This window comes from Nerophis ophidion, linkage group LG01, assembly GCF_033978795.1.
Source record: "Nerophis ophidion isolate RoL-2023_Sa linkage group LG01, RoL_Noph_v1.0, whole genome shotgun sequence".
In the NCBI taxonomy this organism is placed as follows: domain Eukaryota; kingdom Metazoa; phylum Chordata; class Actinopteri; order Syngnathiformes; family Syngnathidae; genus Nerophis; species Nerophis ophidion.
This window is the reverse complement of record NC_084611.1, coordinates 48,246,654-48,267,812: the sequence shown is the minus strand read 5'-3', so window position 1 is coordinate 48,267,812 and position 21,159 is coordinate 48,246,654. Positions and strand designations below refer to the sequence as shown.

General features: G+C 35.4%; 1 protein-coding gene across 12 annotated transcripts in view; it reads right to left on the bottom strand.

Moving 5' to 3' along the window:
* LOC133555900 (receptor-type tyrosine-protein phosphatase delta-like) overlaps positions 1-21,159 on the bottom strand; it is a 453,427-nt gene that overhangs the window by 266,341 nt on the left and 165,927 nt on the right. For all 12 annotated transcript variants that reach the window (XM_061905366.1, XM_061905382.1, XM_061905397.1 and 9 more), the window contains exons 4-5: positions 14,099-14,178; positions 10,750-10,794 (exon numbers count right to left, since the gene is read on the bottom strand). The gene's annotated coding sequence lies outside the window, so the exon portion shown is untranslated. The remainder of the gene's footprint in view (positions 1-10,749; positions 10,795-14,098; positions 14,179-21,159) is intronic.

The following is a 21,159-nucleotide window of genomic DNA, read 5'->3' as shown; positions in this document are numbered from 1 at the left end:
TTATTATTATATCCTAATTTTATAAAAATTATTATTATTATTATTATTATTATTATCATTAGTACTAGTAGTAATCGTATCATTACTATTATTATGATTATCATCATCATCATCATCATCATTATTATTATCAATATTATCATTAATATCTCAATTATCATTATGATTATTAATATTGTTATTATTATCATCATTATTACTGTTGTTATTATTATTTTATCGTTATTATCATATCATAATTGTATTAACATTAAAATTATTATTATTATCATTATTATTAGTAATCTTATCATTACTATTATCATTTTTATTATCAATATTATCATTAATATTGTCATCATTATTATTATCATCATTCTTCTTATTATTACTATCACTATCATTAGTATAAATACTAATATTGTAATAATTTTTATCATTATCGTTATTATTATTATTATAAATAAATGATAAATGGGTTGTACTTGTATAGCGCTTTTCTACCTTTAAGGTACTGAAATTATTAAAATTATTATCATTAATATCATTATTATTATCATTTCATTATCATTATTATATCATAATTTTATTCAAATGAATATCATCATTATTAGTAGTAATCTTATAATTACTATTATTACATAACCATCATCATTATCATTATTATTATCAATATTATCATTTTCATCATTATTACATTTCTTCCTAACATCATCATTACTATCATTATCATTAGTATCATTAATAATATTGTTATCATTATTACTATAATCATTATTATTATTATTAGTATCATTGCTATCATTTTTATTATTAATATGATGGTTATTATTTGTAATAATTCAATGTCGAAAAGGAGTAGGGAGAAGCAGAGTTCAACACTTCTTCAGTCTTCAACTGCGTTTATGTTGAAACATTTTCACGTCATGTTTCCCAAACTTTTGTCATCGCTGTCCAATATTTCAAAGTAAAAAAAGGTATGACAGGAAGACGACTTCAAGGTAAACGTAAGAAGTTATCATCTTTTGCCACTTTTTGTACAATAAAACAACTACCATACTTTCAGAACCTGTATATAAGCCACACCCACTACACTTGAGAAGAAATCAATAATATCCCATATATTAGTCACACCGCACTATAAGTGGCAGATATATACTTCTTGTGAAATGACTTATTTACACAGAATGTTTATTTACGTTCCTTAATTCTTTCCCAACGGTGTCTGTTACATGGCAGTAAAACAGCTAATTAAACAAAACAGAAGTCATGGTCATGGACCCACTAGCTGCGCAAGCTAGCTCTCTAATCAGCCAAACAGACTCAATAAAATAAGTGATGAATTTACTGAAAGTGAAACAATACAGAAAGAATGCCATTTTAAGTTGATTATACTAACACAGACACTCGTAGTAAACATGATAGCATACGGTTGTTTATTAAGAATCTTAATCTATAAATATTAACCATGAAATGCTGTTATTATATTGAATAAATAGTATTACAAATATCAGGAATGTACACAAAATCCCATGCTTACATCTCATTGTGCAACATGTGAAGGTTTTCATGGGAACTAAATGTTATCTCTGAACCCGCAAGTTTCAAAACGTGTGGGGGAAAAAAAACTGTTGTTTATTAAGAATCTTAATTTATAAATATTAATCATGAAATGCTGTTACTATATTAAATAAAGAGTGATAAAATATTTTACAGACAGAAATTTACAGGAATCTACACATGATCTCATGCTGACATCTCATTGTGCAACATGTGAAGGTTTTCATGGGAAGTAAATATTATCTCTAAAACCCGCAAGGTTCAAAACGTTGGGGGAGGGGGGAGTTTGTTTATTAAGAATCTTATTTTATAAATATTAATCCATGAGAGATGTTATTATATTAAAAATAAAATATCAGAAAGTTACAGGAATGTATTCATGATCCCATGCTTACATCTCATTGTGCAACATGTGAAGGTTTTCATGGGAACTAAAGGTTCAAAACGTGGGGGGGGGAAACGGTTGTTTATTAAGAATCTTAATTTAAAAATATTAATCACGAAATGCTGTTATTATATTACATAAAGAGTAATAAAATATTTATTTTACAGACAGAACGTTACAGGAATCTACACATGATCACATCTCGTTGTGCAACATGTGAAGGTTTTTATGGGAACTTATTTGTTATCGCTGACCCCGCAAGGTTCAAACATGGGGAAAAAACTGTTGTTTATTAAGAATCTTAATTTATAAATATCAACCATGAAATGCTGTTATTATATTGAAAAAAGAATATTACAAATATCAGGAATGTACACAAGATCCCATGCTTACATCTCATTTTGCAACATGTGAAGGTTTTCATGGGAACTAAATGTTATCTCTGAACCCGTAAGGTTCATAACGTGGGGGGAAAAAAACGGTTGTTTATTAAGAATCTTATTTTATAAATATTAATCACTGAATGATGTTATTACATTAAATATCAAATATCAGAAAGTTACAGGAATGTACACATGAGCCCATGCTTAAATCTCATTGTGCAACATGTGAAGGTTTTCATGGGAACTAAATGTTATCTCTGAACCCGCAAGGTTCAAAACGTAGGGGAAAAAACTGTTGTTTAAGAATCTTAATTTATAAATATTAACTATATAATGTTGTTATTATATTATTATCAAATATCAGAAAGTTACAGGAGTGTACAAAAGATCCCATGCTTACATCTTATTGTGCAACATGTGAAGGTTTTCATGGGAACTAAATGTTATCTCTGAACCCGCAAGGTTCAAAACGTGGGGGGGAAAAAACGCTTGTTTATTAAGAATCTTAATTTATAAATATAAATCACGAAATTCTGTGTTACATTAAATAAAGAGTGATAAAATATCTATTTTACAGACAGAAAGTTAGAGGAATGTACACATGATTACATCTCATTGTGCAACATGTGAAGGTTTTCATGGGAACTAAATGTTATCTCTGAACCCGCAAGGTTCAAAACGTAGGAGAAAAATCTGTTGTTTAAGAATCTTAATTCATAAATATTAATCATGAAATGTTATTATATCATATTAAACAAAGAGTGATAAAAACATCAGAAAGCTACAGGAGAGTATGCATGAACCCATGCTTACATCTCATTGTGCAACATGTGAAGGTTTTCATGGATGTGTGTATGTGCAGTTGTGTGTATGTGTGTGTGTGTGTGTGTTGAACAACAATGCGTTTGAGGCATGTTACTTAAGCCTTCAAAGGCCCTCTCCTGCAGCCTTCATGTAGCACCACAGCACATGTCAATATCGACATGAAGCCTTCACAAAGCACCGCCTCGCAAGTGGAAAGTGAAATGTTGGGAGCGGAGAGAGAACAGAACGTTGTGTTTTTATAACATTGGAGAAACGCGTTTATTATTTATTGCCTTGACGATGGATGACGAGCTAAACGTCCTCCATGGACTCTTTTTTTTGTGTTTTCTGGTCGAAGTGTGGATTTGTTGAGTCTTTGATAAAACAAATGGTCACTTGACGTGGCGACTTGTCCAGGGTGTACCCCGCCTTCCGCCCGACTGTAGCTGAGATAGGCGCCAGCGCCCCCCGCGACCCCAAAAGGGAATAAGCGGTAGCGAATGGATGGATGGATGGATGGTCACTTGACATCTTTCATTTTGTTATTGCATTGGAATTGTGTTAGGTTTTATTGTCGTAGCCAATATCCGCTATCATTGATCATGCAGGAAGTTTCAAGCACGGCTTCATTTGTCACCTCAATGTTTCCACTACAGTGGGGCACGGAGCCCACCCAAACATTGACACTGAATTAATCATCTTACTATTGATTTTAATCATATTCAGTAATTATATCTTAACCTGCATTACAAGTAAATACTCAAACTCCTTGATGTTAGAATGTTAGATAAAGATGCAAAAAGTTGGATTTGATCATTGATATACTTTATTATAAATGATCCACACCCAAAAACTGACGTTTTGGTGTGAAAGCTCTCCTGGGTTATAATAATACATTGAGTGATCAAACTCATGGAATGTTTGATAAAGCTGCAAAAGGTGGGTTTAGATCACAAATCGTAGAGGGTTGTCGTAATTTTATTAGCATTGTTTTACACACTAAGACTGACATTTATGTGTGGAAGATATCCTGGGTTAAAATAATAAATTGAGTAATCAAACTCATGGAATGTTTGATAAAGCTGCAAAAGGTTGGATTTGATCACTAACAGTAAATGGTTGAGGCGATTTTATTAGAATTTTTCCGGACACTAAAACTGACATTTTTGTGTGGGAGCTCTCCTGGGTTGTAATAATAAATTAAGTAATCAGACACATGGAATGTTTGATTAAGATGCAAAAGGTTGGATTTGATCAATAATAGTAGAAAGTTGTAATAATTTAATTTACATTGTTTTACACACTAAGACTGACATTTATGTGTGGGAGCTCTCCCGGGTTGTAATAATAAATCGAGTAATCAAACACATGGAATGTTTGATAAAGCTGCAAAAGATTGGATTTGATCACTACTTGTAGAAGGTTGTTATAATTTTATTAGAATTGATTTACACGCCAAGACTGACATTTATGTGTGGAAGCTCTGCTGTGTTGTAATAATAAATTAGTAATAAATTAGTAATTAATGAGTAATTTAATTCATGGAATATTTGATAAAGATGCAAAAGAGTGTACCGGTAGCAACCATTATTCTATTAGCACTGTTCTGCACGCTAAGACTGACATTTATGTGTGGAAGTTCTCCTGAGTTCTAATAATAAATTGAGTAATCAAACACATGGAATGTTGGATAATGCTGCAAAAGACTGTACCGAGAGTAAAATGTTGTAGTAATTTTATTGGCATTGTTTTACATGCTAAGACTGACATTTATGTGTGGAAGTTCTCCTGAGTTGTGATAATAAATTGAGTAATCAAACATGTTGGATACACTGCAACAGACTGTACGAGTAGTAAAATGTCATGCTAATTCTTTTAGTGCTGTTCTGCACGCTAAGAATGACATTTATGTGTGGAAGTTCTCCTGCGTCGTAATAATAAATTGAGTAATCAAACATGTTGGATAAAGCTGCAAAAGACTGTACGAGTAGTAAAATGTCGTACTAATTCTATTAGTGCTGTTCTGCACGCTAAGACTGACATTTATGTGTGGAAGTTTTCCTGAGTTTTAATAATATATTGAGTAATCAAACATGTTGGATACACTGCAACAGACTGTACGAGTAGTAAAATGTTGATCTAATTCTATTAGTGCTGTTCTGCAGGCTAAGACTGACATTTATGTGTGGAAGTTCTCCTGCGTCATAATAATAAATTGAGTAATCAAACATGTTGGATAAAGCTGCAAAAGACTGTACGAGTAGTCAAATGTTGTGCTAATTCTATCAGTGTGGTTTTGCATGCTAAGGACTGACATTTATGTGTGGAAGTTCTCCTGCGTTTTAATAATAAATTGAGTAATTAAAAACATGGAATGTTGGATTAAGCTGCAAAAGACTGTACAGTCAGTAAAATACTGTACTAATTGTTTTAGCATTGTTTTACACGCTAAGACTGAAATTAATGTGTGGAAGTTCTCCTGAGTTGTAATAATAAATTGAATAATCAAAACACATGGAATGTTGGATAACGCTGCAAAAGATTGTACAAGTAGTAAAACGTTGTGCTAATTCTATTAGCGTTGTTCCGCATGCTAAGACTGACACTTATAAGTGGAAGTTCTCCTGCGTCGTAATAATAAATTGAGTAATCAAACATGTTGGATAAAGCTGCAAAAGACTGTACGAGTAGTCAAATGTTTTGCTAATTCTATTATGCGTTGTTCCGAATGCTAAGACTGACAATTATACGTGGAAGTTCTCCTGAGTTGTAATAATAAATTGAGTAATCAAACACATGGAATGTGGTTAAAGCTGCAGAAGACTGTATGAGTAGTAAAAAGTCGATCTAATTCTATTAGCGTTGTTCCGCGCGCTAAGACTGACATTTATGTGTGAAAGTTATCCTGAGTTGTAATAATAAATTGAGTAATCAAACATGTTGGATAAAGCTGCAAAAGACTGTACTGACGGTAAAATACTGTGCAAATTGTTTTAGCATTGTTTTACACGCTAAGGCTGAAATGAGTGTGTGGAAGTTCTCCTGAGTTGTAATAATACATTTAATAATCAAACACATGGAATGTTGGATAAAGCTGCAAAAGATTGTGCAAGTAGTTACACGGTGTGCTAATTCTATTAGCGTTGTTCCACATGCTAAGACTGACACTTATGTGTGGGAGTTCTCCTAAGTTGTAATAATACATTGAGTAATCAAACACATGGAATGTTGAATAAAGCTGCAAAAGACTGTACCAACAGTTAAATGTTGTGCTAATTCTATTAGCGCTGTTCTGCACGCTAAGACTGACATTTATGTGTGGAAGTTGTCCTGTGTCGTAATAATAAATTGAGTAGTCAAACATGTTGGATAAAGCTGCAGAAGACAATGTCGTGCTAATTCTAATAGCGCTGTTCCACAGGCCGGGGCTGCCGTGGATGTGCGAGTGTGGGCCACCCGGGTGATGTGGTGTGACTCACGTGAGGTAATTGCAGTCAGTGGGAAGGAGGCTACGAGTGACCCAGAAATCCCGGGGCTAACGAGACGATAAGACACACTCTCTTCCTCTCTTGGCCTAGCGCTCAGCTCCCAGGGAGCCAACACAAAGTACAAAAGAATAATGTCTCCCTCGGATTTCATTAGAGAGATTTTGGAGGAGCTGCCAAGGGACGGCCTGCCAGACCTGGTCCTAATCTGGCTCCTCTTTGTTCTGCCTGCTATCTGACCCGGGTCCCAGCCCACACGCCTGGATTAAGACCTGCTTGGCCCATGCTGAAGAGTGATTTGGGTGTAATCCCCCGCTGCCCGCCCGCCTGCCTCTGGGCTTCTTGCAAATGTTATGTAAAAAAAAAAAAGATAAAGAGAATTGACGTCACGCTGGAGCAGCCCCTCCCCCGATACTCATGTTCAAGTCCTGGCAAGTTTTTAAGCACGAATATTTAGGAAGTAGATTATTGAATAATTCACAAGTTCTCTCTTGTACACCTGGGCGTCAAGACTAGGAGTGAGAGCGTGATGGCACTGCACGCACCTTTCAAAATACTACATGGACTGAAATATTCATTGCCATCGCAACACTGTAACAACATTATGTCTTTTCCTTGATTTCTTTCATTTTTACTTAGAAAACAACACAATTCTCTCTTGTATTTTTAGTCATACATACACACATACATTCATACAGACACATGTACACACACATGCACATACACATGTACAGACATACGTACACACACATAGGTTCATACATACATACATGAATACGCACATACATTCACACGTACATTCATTCATACACACATGCATGCATGCATACATACGCACACGTACATTCATACATACTCACATACATACGCACATACATAAATACACACAAACACATATATATATATATATATATATATATATATATATATATATATATATATATATATGTGTGTATACACAAACCCCGTTTCCATAAGAGTTGGGAAATTGTGTTAGATGTAAATATAAACGGAATACAATGATTTGCAAATCATTTTCAACCCATATTCATTTGAATATGCTACAAAGACAACATATTTAATGTTCAAACTGATAAACATTTTTTTTTGCAAATAATAATTAACTTTAGAATTTGATGCCAGAAACACATGACAAAAAAGTTGGGAAAGGTGGCAATAAATACTGATAAAGTTGAGGAAGCTCATCAAACACTTAGTTGGAACATCCCACAGGTGTGCAGGCTAATTGGGAACAGGTGGGTCCCATGATTGGGTATAAAAGCAGCTTCCATGAAATGTTAAGTAATTCACAAACAAGGATGGGGTGAGGGTCACCACTTTGTAAGCAAATTGTCAAACAGTTTTAGAACAACATTTCTCAATAAGCTATTGCAAGAAATTTAGGGATTTTACCATCTACGGTCCGTAAAATCATCAAAAAGTTCAGAGAATCTGGAAAAATCACTGCATGTAAGCAATGATATTACAGACTTTTGAACCCTCAGGCGGTACTGCATCAAAACCCGACATCAGTGTGTAAAGGATATCACCACATGGGCTCAGGAACACTTCATAAAACCACAGTCAGTAACTACAGTTGGTCCCTATATCTGTAAGTGCAAGTTAAAACTCTACTATGCAAAGCCAAACCCATTTATCAATCAATCAATCAATGTTTATTTATATAGCCCCAAATCACAAATGTCTCAAAGGACTGCACAAATCATTACGACTACAACATCCTCGGAAGAACCCACAAAAGGGCAAGGAAAACTCACACCCAGTGGGCAGGGAGAATTCACATTCAGTGGGACGCCAGCGACAATGCTGACTATGAGAAACCTTGGAGAGGACCTCAGATGTGGGCAACCCCCCCCCTCTAGGGGACCGAAAGCAATGGATGTCGAGCGGGTCTAACATGATACTGTGAAAGTTCAATCCATAGTGGCTCCAAGACAGCAGTGAGAGTCCCGTCCACAGGAAACCATCTCAAGCGGATCAGCAGCGTAGAGATGTCCCCAACCGATACAGGCGAGCGGTCCATCCTGGGTCCCGACGAGCGGTCCATCCTGGGTCTCGACTCTGGACAGTCAGTACTTCATCCATGGTCATCGGACCGGACCCCCTCCACAAGGGAGGGGGGGACATAGGAGAAAGAAAAGAAGCGGCAGATCAACTGGTCTAAAAAGGAGGTCTATTTAAAGGCTAGAGTATACAGATGAGTTTTAAGATGAGACTTAAATGCTTCTACTGAGGTAGCATCTCGAACTGTTACCGGGAGGGCATTCCAGAGTACTGGAGCCCGAACGGAAAACGCTCTATAGCCCGCAGACTTTTTTTGAGCTCTAGGAATCACTAATAAGCCGGAGTCTTTTGAACGCAGATTTCTTGCCGGGACATACGGTACAATACAATCGGCAAGATAGGCTGGAGCTAGACCGTGTAGTATTTTATACGTAAGTAGTAAAACCTTAAAGTCACATCTTAAGTGCACAGGAAGCCAGTGCAGGTGAGCCAGTACAGGCGTAATATGATCAAACTTTCTTGTTCTTGTCAAAAGTCTAGCAGCCGCATTTTGTACCAACTGTAATCTTTTAATGCTTTATCAACAGTATCCTGAAACGCCGCCGGCTTGGCTGGGCCTGAGCTCATCTAAGATGGACTGATGCAAAGTGGAAAGGTGTTCTGTGGTCTGACAAGTCCACATTTCAAATAATATTTGGAAACAGAGTACTTGGTGTCCTCCAGAACAAAGAGGAAAATAACCATTCGGATTGTTAGAGGCGCAAAGTTCAAAAGCCAGCATCTGTGATGGTATGGGGGTGTATTAGTGCCCAAGGCATGGGTAACTTACACATCTGTGAAGGCACCATTAATGCTGAAAGGTCCATACAGGTTTTGGAGCAACATATGTTGTCATCCAAGCGCTGTCTTTTTGATGGACGCCCCTGCTTATTTCAGCAAGACAATGCCAAGCCACATTCAGCACGTGTTACAACAGCGTGGCTTCATAAAAAAAGAGTGTGGGTACTTTCCTGGCCCGCCTGCAGTCCAGACCTGTTTCCCATGGAAAATGTGTGGCGCATTATGAAGCGGCAAAATACGACAGCGATGACCCCGGACATTTGAACGACTGAAGCTCTACATAAAACAAGAATAGGAAAGAATTCCACTTTCAAAGCTTCAACAATTAGTTTCCTCAGTTCCCAAACATTTATTGAGGGTTCTTAAAAGAAAAGGTGATGTGACACAGTGGTGAACATGCCCTTTCCCAACTACTTTGGCACGTGTTGCAGCCATAAAATTCTACGTTAATTATTATTTGCAAAAAAAAAAAAATCAAGTTTATGAGTTTGGACATCAAATATCTTGTCTTTGTAGTGCATTCAATTGAATATGTGTCGAAAGGATTTGCAAATCATTGTATTCCTTTTATATTTACATCCAACACAATTTCTCAACTCAAATGGAAACGGGTTTTGTACATACATATGTAAATATGTATGCATATACATACATACATATATCTACATAATCTATATGATTTGCCTGAGTGGCTGCACAGGACAAAACAAATAAAATAAATAATAAGATTGCTAATTAAGTGATAATAGTAGAGTGTGTAGTGGACAACAATGGGCCCCAAGGTCAATATGATCGGGAATTCCTGCTTTAAAAGACAGCGAGCAGTTATTTCTAAATCACTAATCCTAGCCTCCATGGCAAAAAATAAAAGTATGTTTCTTTCAAGTACCATTATCACTGGAGGAGAAGGAATAGCTAAACATGCTTCACGACACAGTGTAGGAAAATACAATATCTCACTGCTAATAACAAGCTAGCTCTCCTCAATGTAAACACATTTTGTGTGGTGACCTTTATTTTGAAAAGTAATCCAACACTTTTTGGTAACATGTGTATCAGGACAACACTACTGCACAGGCCTGGAGTGACATGAGTACGTAAGTACACAAGTAGATGAGTACGTAAGTGCATGAGTACAGGAATACCTGAGTACATGAGTATGTAATTACATAAGTCCATGAGTATCAGTCTGTCATGTGACATATTCCATATCTTCATGTATGACACAACTGAAGACTAAATAATAATCAACATTTATTGTGTGAGAAGCACACACGCACACACTTACCTTTAGTCATGGTTCATGGTGAAGCAGGACAGTTTGAAGTGGGAGCTGAAATGAACAGAAAGACGTTTATTTTTTTGCAAGCTGGATTATTCAACAAAACACCAAATGTCCTGATGAAGAACATTGGATAGACGGACTCTATCGCCAGGAGATTTTATAAAATAAACCTGAGGAACAGGCTTGTAGGGATGACATAGGCTATGTATGTGTATGTATATATAAACACACACACACACATACATACATACATACATATACACACACGCATATACAGTTTATATAAACAGTATATATATATATATATATATATATATATATATATATATACATATACATATACATATATATATATATGTATATATATATATATATATATATATATATATATATATACACACACACATAATATATAATATATATATAGACACATACATACATACATACATATATATTATATATATATATATATATACATATACACACATATATACATACATACATACATACATATATATATACATATATATATATATATATATATATATGTATATATATATATATATATATATACACACATACACACACACATATTTACATATAAAAACACACAAATGTAAATGCATCTATTTAATAATTGAAGGAAAAAATATATAATGATTTTGTTGATACAATTTTGTATATTCAGGTAAATGTTTCACTTTGTAGTAAATACATTTGCATTTTCTGCTAATAGAAACAAATATTTGTGTAGTTTAATTTCTTTGTAAAAATGCACAGAAAAAAATGGAAAGTCTAATAAATGTACGTTTGTAATTCCAATATATTGTATTGAATATATGTTATTGTTTCACATATATAATACATTATTACACATTGTTGGAATAAATATGTCGGTTTAAAAAAATGCATGCATAAAAGAATGTAGTCGTGACATTTCTTCTAGGGATTGATAATGTTTACTTTGTTTTGTACAACTGAGTTGTATTACACGCTAACGTGCTCAGTCTATCATTCCTGAAAAACAGTAAGAAGAACCTGATTTTTTTTATATCCCCGCAATTACTGATAGTTTTTCCTCTTCCTGTGTTAAATAGTGTAAACATAAATATAAAAAATTATTAAAGAAGGCATCAAAAGGAAATGAATACATAGAAGTGCAGGAGTGAAACCAGTGAGAGAATGAAAAAACTGCATATTGTACCAATAAGTGCACGTTGTAGACAAGGCAATAACTTGTAAAATAGTGACTGAAATATGTTTTTCTTATTGTTTTTCATCTCTAATAATGAAAAAATTAACTGGGAAAAAAGAGGAAAAACGGGAGCATTGTTATTTAATAACATACATGAAACTAGACAATATATACAATATACAGGAATATATTGTTGGGATAATTACATAAAAATCATTGTGTAGTATTGTTGCCAAAACATACAAAAACAAACTTATAAAACAAAAATTAAATGCAGTACTGTAGCAAATGAAGCAACAGGAAAATATAATAGTGAATTAAAAATATAAAAAATAAAAGAAACTGAAATCCTCAATGTTTGCTAAAGCTCTTATTCTTACTCACAAAATATTTAATTTGGTTTTATCTCAGTTTTTTTCATCCAAACAAATTGTATTTACATAATAATACCTTTAGGCAGGTTGTCGCACAAAAGTAAACAAACACACGCACACACAAACAACTGTTGACAAAAACACATTAAGGAAAAAAAAAACGCCACCTTGGAAGTGTTCAACAATGGAGAAATAATAAATGTATAACAAACACACACACACATATATATATATATATATATATATATATATATATATATATATATATATGTATGTATATATATATACTGTATACACACACACACACATACACATAAACAGTTAAGTTTGACCAGGCAGAATACTAAGCATGCGCTAATTACTTTAGGGAGCGAGGAGACCCGGCAGTAATTCAAGGCAGTATAAACACAGTATATACAATATTTGTTCCATTTCCAAAATACAACAAGTAAAATTAACCCCTTCTATAACAATTATATCGGTCAATAATATGCATACTAAAATAGTAAACATATTAAATACGCGCAATAAAAGCAATAAATACGAATCAAACATTATGTATGATGCATGTGTTCCTTTTGACTGTCCATGTACTGTAAATGTATAATTTATTTATATTATTCACTTGTGAATAAGGCTGTATAACAGACTATATTTATGTTATTTACATGTGAATAATGCTGTACAATAGACTATTTATATTATTTGAATATTGCGGTAAAATAAACTGTATTTATATTATTCACATGTGAAGAATGCTGTATAATAAAATTGATTTATATTATTCACATGTGATTAATGCTGTATACTAGACTGCATTTATGTTATTCACATGTGAATAATGCTGTATAATAGACTCTATTTATATTATTCAAATAATTCTGTTTAATAGACTTTATTCATATTATTCACATTTGAATAATGCTGTATAATAGACTGTTTTTATGTTCTTCACGTGTGAATAATTCTGTACAATAGACTATTTATATTATTCAAATAATGCTGTACAACAAACTGTATGTATATTATTCACATGTGAATAATGCTGTATAATCGACTGTATTTATATTATTCACATGTAAAAAATAGCTAAATGTTTATTGTCTATTGTGAGCGAACTGTGGTGCTGAATTTCCCCCAGGGATCAATAAAGTACCTTCTATTCTATTAGGAACCTAAGAATGATTAAAAATGTAATCGATAACCTATTTTGAATTTCCTTATTAAATGTTTCCATTCCATTGTATTTGTTTTTATTGTGCTTTATTTTGATGATTATTTTTCACAATTGTATCATTGTTGGTTTTCTTATGTATTTTATTCATTTTTCTGCACCGCCCTATGGTCTCTGATTGATTTTTCAAGTGCTAATAAAATTGGATGGGCAAGAAAAAAAATGAAGATGCAGAATCAAAAGCCTGACAGGTCCTGACCTGCAAGTTACACACCAACATGTTGCTGCCATCTGGGGACCGGACTGAGTAATACACTCACTTCCTGCCGAGCGGTACTGAAGTGAGTGGCGTTGAGGAGCGGCATGTCCACCGAGGCAGAGACCTGCTGAGGGCATGCTTTATATTTAGAGCGCTTACGGCATGCACGGGAAAGGGAACACGCTCAGTGATGCGTTCAGGCGCTGCCGGCCGTCAATAATGTAGAAGGAGGCCTTTAAAAAAAAGATGAGCAATGTCTACTCTCAAACTTTCATCTCTTACTTTCGAACGGACGAGACCCTCCCTCTCTCCGTAGACCCCGCCCACGTCCTCGCGCCGAGGTCACTTACCCCCCGGTCTCAGTGCGCAGGTCCGCGGCGCTGCTTCATCTTTGGCGATGGAAAGAGTCGGAAATCTCCCCAGAATTCTCCTGCAACACAGGCGGGCGGGGAAGGGGTGGGAAAGTGGATGAGGAGATTAGTCTTCGCCTTTCCAAAAAGCCGACGCTTAGAAAACCAAGTTGGTTAAGTTCCCTCTTGCGCCTGCTCCTGTCACGGTCGTCGGAGCCCAGATTGAAGAACCGCAGAGTTCCTGAAGCACTCGGGTTCAAACAGCGAGCATGTTACATTCTTAAAGAATGGAATACATTCATTTTTGTCCTCAAAATTCCACGCAAAATACCCATTTAGTTTGAATTTTTTTGCAAAAACTACAACATGACATTACATTTAAGTTTGGAGCCGAAGTTGAACAACTGCAGAGTTCCCAAAGCACTCGGGTTTAAATGGCGAGCATGTTATATTCCAAAATAGAAAAAAAAAAAAAAAAGTCCTCAAAATTCTACACAAAATACCCACTTTGTTAGAATTTTTTGCAAAAACTACAAAATGACATTACATTTGAGTTTGGAGCCCAACTTGAACAACTACAGAGTTCCTGAAACACTCGGGTTCAAATGGCGAGCATGTTACATTCTTAAAAAATGGAATACATTCATCTTTGTCCTCAAAATTCTACACAAAATACCCATTTTGCAAAAACTAAAAACTGACCTTACATTTAAGTTTAGAGCCCAAATTAAGCAACTGCATAGTTCCTGAAGCACTCAGGTTCAAATGGTAAGCATGTTACATTCTTAAAATTGGAATACATTAATTTTTGTCCTCTAAATTCTCCGCAAAATACCCATTCTGTTGGAATTTTTTGATAAAACTGCAAAATGTCGTTACTTTTAAGTTCGGAGGCAAAGTTGAAGAACTGCAGAGTTCCTGAAGCACTCGGGTTTAAATGGCGAGCATGTCAAATTCTTAAAAATGGAATACATTCATGTTTGTCTTTAAAATTCTACGCAAAATGCCCATTTTGTTAGAATTTTTTGAAAAAAAAATACAAAATGACATTACATTTAAGTTTAAAGCCCAAGTTGAACAACTGCAGAGTTCCTGAAGCACTCGGGTTCAAACGGCAAGCATGTTACATTCTTAAAAAAATGGAATACATTAATTTTTGTCCTCAAAATTCTACACAAAATACCCATTTTGCAAAAACTAAAAACTGACATTACATTTAAGTTTATAGCCCAAGATGAACAACTGCAGAGTTCCTGAAGCACTCAGGTTCAAATGGCGAGCATGTCACATTCCTAAAAATGAAATACATTCATATTTGTGCTCAAAATTCTACGCAAAATACCCATTTTGTTAGAATATTTTGCAAAAACTACAAAATGACATTACATTAAAGTTTGGAGCTTAAGTTGAACAAATGCATGGTTCCTGAAGCACTCTGGTTTAAACGGTGAGCATAACAAATTCTTAAAAATGGAATACATTCATTTTTGTCCTCAAAATTCTACAAAAAATACCCATTTCGTTGGAGTCTTTTGCAAAAACTACAAAACGACATTACATTTAAGTTTGGAGCCCAAGTTGAACAAATGCAAAGTTCCTGAAGCACTCGGGTTCAAATGGCGAGAATGTCACATTCCTAAAAATGAAATACATTCATATTTGTCCTCAAAATTCTACGCAAAATGCCCATTCTGTGAGATTTTTTTGCAAAAACTACAAAATGACATTACATTGAAGTTTGGAGCCCAAGTTGAACAAATGCAGAGTTCCTGAAGCACTCAAGTTCAAACGGCGAGCATATTACGTTCTTAAAAAATTGAATACATTCATTTTTGTCCTCAAAATTCCAAACAAAATACCCATTTTGCAAAAACTAAAAACTGACATTACATTTAAGTTTGGAGCCCAAGTTGAAGAAATGCAGAGTTCCTGAAGCACTCAGGTTCAAATGGCGAGCATGTCACATTAGTAAAAATTAAATACATTCATTTTTGTCCTCAAAATTCTACACAAAATACCCATTTTGTTAGATGTTTTTGCAAAAATTACAAAATTACATTGCTCAATACTTAGTTGATGCACCTTTGGCAGGCTTTTCTAATACAAATGTCACCACCTTGGCACACCTATCTCAGGACACCTTGGCCCGTACATTCTTGGCATGTCCCGTCAGGCATGTTGCCTTATATATAAACCTTTCCAAATCATGTCCGACCGGCTGACTTTTACCACAGGTGGACTCCATGGAAGCTGTGGGAACATCTCAAGGACGATTGGTGGAAACGGGATGCACCTGACCTGGTGTTTGAGTTTCATGGCAAAGGCTGCAAATATTTATTTTTAATACATTTGCAGACATTTCTAAATGATAAAAAAAAAAAAAAACTTTTTTCAAATTGTCATTGTGGGGTATTTTGTGTAGAATTATCAGGACAAAGATGAATTTATTCCATTTTGGAATAAGGCAGTAACATAACATGTGTACACAGTGAATCATGTGTGTGAGTGAGGGACGCATGCACGCGAGCGCGCGCGCGCACACACACACACACACGCACACACACACACACGCGCACACACACACACACACACACACACACACACACACACACACACACACACACACACACACACACACACACACACACACACACACACTTTTACTCCTTCAAGTAATGTCAACACATGTTTACATGAAAACGTACTGTTGTTAATAGGGGACAAGCGGTAGGAAATGGATGGATGGACGTTACTGACTCCTCAGACAAGGTGAAAAGTGTGAGTGACTGCAGCAAATGGAAGGAGGTGACGTCACACCCAGTGGCCACTAGAGTGTGCTGTTACACAATCAGTACAGCTGACGACGTCACGCGTTAGAACTCTCAGGCTGGATCAGGAATGACTTTTAAGAAGAAAAGTGGACCACGTGTCCTTGTTGTGTTGCACATGTTTTCACTTTTGTCTGTCTACTTGTAGGCCACAACCATAGGTACACCTGCACAATGTACCCCAAAAATAATAAATAAAATAAGTAAATATATACATACAGTACATATGGATTACATACATACATATATATATATATATATATATATATATATATATATATATATATATATATATATATATATATATATATTTATATATATATATTTATATATATATTTATATACATATATATATACATACATATATATTTATATATATACATATATATATACATGTATATATATATATATATATATATATATATATATATATATATATATATATATATATATAAACACGGCAGCAGGGTGGAGGAGGGGTTAGTGCGCCTCACAATACGAAGGTCCTGAGTAGTCCTGGGTTCAATCCCGGGCTCGGGATCTTTCTGTGTGGAGTTTGCATGTTCTCCCCGTGACTGCGTGGGTTCCCTCCAGGTACTCCGGCTCCCTCCCACCTCCAAAGACATGCACCTGGGGATAGGTTGATTGGCAACACTACTGTAAATAGTCCCTAGTGTGTAAATGTGAGTGTGAATGTTGTCTGTCTATCTGTGTTGGCCCTGTGATAAGGTGGCGACTTGTCCAGGGTGTACAGCGCTGGACATTTATTTAATATATATATATTAAATAATGCCTGTGATTAGTGCTCAGGGAGCAGGTGAGCGTCTCGAACACCAATCAGAGGCAGGTGAAATTAATGAGTAACCATGGCAACTAAAACAAACTCAAGGGTCCACAAAACAGGAACTAAGGGAGTCCAAAACTAACGAAGCATAACAGAAAACATGATCCAGGCCACGGGTCATGACATTCACTAAAACAGATTCATCAACAATATTTTCAAGGAATAGGTCTTTTGTGTAATTAGTCAAAAGTTTCACATATTTGACTTCAACTCATGACAAATGGGAGCACTAACAAAAGTGTTTGTTTACCTTTTGTATTTGTTTACCTCTACTACTCTACTTCCCTCACCTTGTTTTCCTCAGAGGGTTTCCTCAGTCCCAGCTGGAAGACCACCTCGCTAACGAGCTAATTAAGCCTCCTCGCGAGGGAGAGTTCAAACCGATCATCACGTTGTGCCGCGCTCGCCAGCTTCTGCTGAGCAGTGAGCAGTGAGCTCCACGCCTATGGAGGTGGTGGGCCGTGTTTGTTGTTTACTTGGAGGGCCCAGGGAAGCTCCACGCGAGATACTTCTGTCCTGCCAGTTGTCTGGAAGGCGGCATGGACTGTTGACGTCACGGCAACACCATAGCTCGCTTCAGAACGCCATTTTCTACATCTGACGCTCTTCTGCCAGAGAACCCATGACGACATGATTGTTCACCAGCTTGTCAGAGAGATGATAACATCCCTCTATCTTAGTGTGCTTTAATACGTCTGTACCAGCCAGGACACCTCTCATGTTGTGTCAACACAAACATAGAAGTGGCTCCAATAGGTGTAAATCAGCCGCTTTGACTTCTGCAGCTTACAAAACAGTGCTGCCAATTTGTTTATTTTTCTTTGCGCACGGCCGGAATGTAAACAATCTTCATGCAACACATGCAGGGACTCTTATTTTATTATTTGTGCTACGGCGAGTTTGCTGCCAGTGTTTCCCTCAGGTTCAAATGATAAGCATGTTATATTCTTAAAAATGGAAAACATTAATTTTTTTCCTCAAAATTCTACGCAAAATACCCATTTTGCTGGATTTTTTTGCAAAAACTACAAAATTACATTACATTTAGGTTTAGAGCCCAAGTTGAAGAACTGCAGAGTTCCTGAAGCACTCGGGGTTCAAATGGCGAGCATGTTACGTTCTTAAAAATGGAATATATTCATTTTTGTCCTCAAAATTCTACGCAAAAAACTAATTTTGTTAGAATTTTTTGCAAAAACTCCAAAAAGACATTACATTTAAGTTTGGAGCTTAAGTTGAACAAATGCAGAGTTCCTGAAGAACCCGGGTTCAAACGGCAAGCATGTCACATTCTTAAAAATGCAATCAATCAATTTTTGTCCTCAAAATTCTACACAAAGTACCCGTTTTGTTAGAATTTTTTGCAAAAACTAAAAAAACTACATTACATTTAGGTTTAGAGCCCAAGTTGTAGAACTGCAGAGTCCTTGAAGCACTCGGGTTTAAATGGCGAACATGTTACATTCCAAAATTCATCCATCCATCGATCCATCCATTTTCTACCGCTTATTCCCTTTTGGGGTCGCGGGGGGCGCTGGCGCCTATCTCAGCTACAATCGGGCGGAAGGCGGTGTACTCCCTGGACATCGCAAGGCCAACACAAATAGACAGCCAACATTCACACTCACATTCACACACTAGGGCCAATTTAGTGTTGCCAATCAACCTATCCCCAGGTGCATGTCTTGAAAAAAATTTCCCCCAAAATTCTACACAAAATACCCATTTTGTTGGAAATTTTTGCAAAAACTACAAAATTACATTACATTTAGGTTTAGAGCCCAAGTTGAAGAACTGCAGAGTTCCTGAAGCACTCGGGTTCAAACGGCGAGCATGTTACATTCTTAAAAGTGGAATACATTCATTTTTGTCCTCAAAATTCTACACAAAATACCCAGTTTGCAAAAACTAAAAACTGACATTACATTTAAGTTTATAGCCTAAATTGAACAACTGTAGAGTTCCTGAAGCACTCAGGTTCAATTGGTAAGCATGTTGCATTCTTAAAAATGGAATATATTCATTTTTGTCCTCAAAATTCTACACAAAATAACCATTTTGTAAGAAATTGTTGCAAAAACTACAAAATAACATTACATTTAAGTTTACAGCCCAAGTTGAACAACTGCAGAGTTCCTGAAGCACTCGGGTTCAAATGGCGAGCATGTTGCATTCCATAATGGAAAAAGAAAAACGAAAAAAAAAAATGTCCTCAAAATTCTACACAAAATACCCATTTTGTTGGAATTTTTTGCAAAAACTACAAAATGACAGTACATTTAAGTTTCTAGCCTAAGTTGAACAACTGCATAGTTCCTGAAGCACTCGGGTTCAAACGGCGAGCATGTTACATTCTTAAAAGTGGAATATATTCATTTTTGTCTTTAAAATTCTACACAAAATACCCATTGTGTAAGAATTTGTTGCAAAAATCACAAAATAACATTACTTTTAAGTTTAGAGCCCAAGTTGAAGAACTCAGAGTCCCTGAAGCACTCGGGTTTAAATTGCGAGCATATTACATTCCAAAATGGAAAACAAAAAACAAAAAATGTGTCCTCTAAATTCTACACAAAATACCCATTTTGTTAGACGTTTTAGCAAAAATTACAAAATGACATTACATTTAAGTTTAAAGCCCAAGTTAAACAACTGCAGTTCCTGAAGCACTTGGGTTCAAACGGCGAGCATGTTACATTCTTAAAAATGGAATATATTCATTTTTGTCTTTAAAATTTTACACAAAATACCCATTTTGTAAGAATTTGTTGTAACATGCTCGCAATTTAAACCCGAGTGCTTCAGGGACTCTGAGTTCTCAACTTGGGCTCTAAACTTAAATGTAATGTTATTTTGTAGTTTGTAGTTTCCATTCCGAAATGGTAAAAAAAAAGAAAAATGGTGTCCTCAAAATTCTACACGAAATACCCATTTTGTTAGACGTTTTAGCAAAAATTACAAAATGACATTACATTTAATTTTAGAGCCCAAGTTGAACAACTGCAGAGTTCCTGAAGCACTCGGGTTCAAACGGCAAGCATGTTACATTCTTAAAAAATGGAATACATTCATTTTTGTCCTCAAAATTCTACACAAAATCCCCATTTTGTTGGAATTTTTTTGCAAAAACTACAAAATGACATTACATTTAAGTTTAAAGCCCAAGTTGAACAACTGCAGGTTCCTGAAGCACTCGCGTTCAAACGGCGAGCATGTTACATTCTTAAAAAATGGAATACATTCATTTTTGTCCTCAAAATTCTACACAAAATCCCCATTTTGCAAAAACTAAAAACTGACATTACATTTAAGTTTATAGCCCAAGTTGAACAACTGCAGAGTTCCCGAAGCACTCAGGTTCAAATGGTAATAAGCATGTTACATTCTTA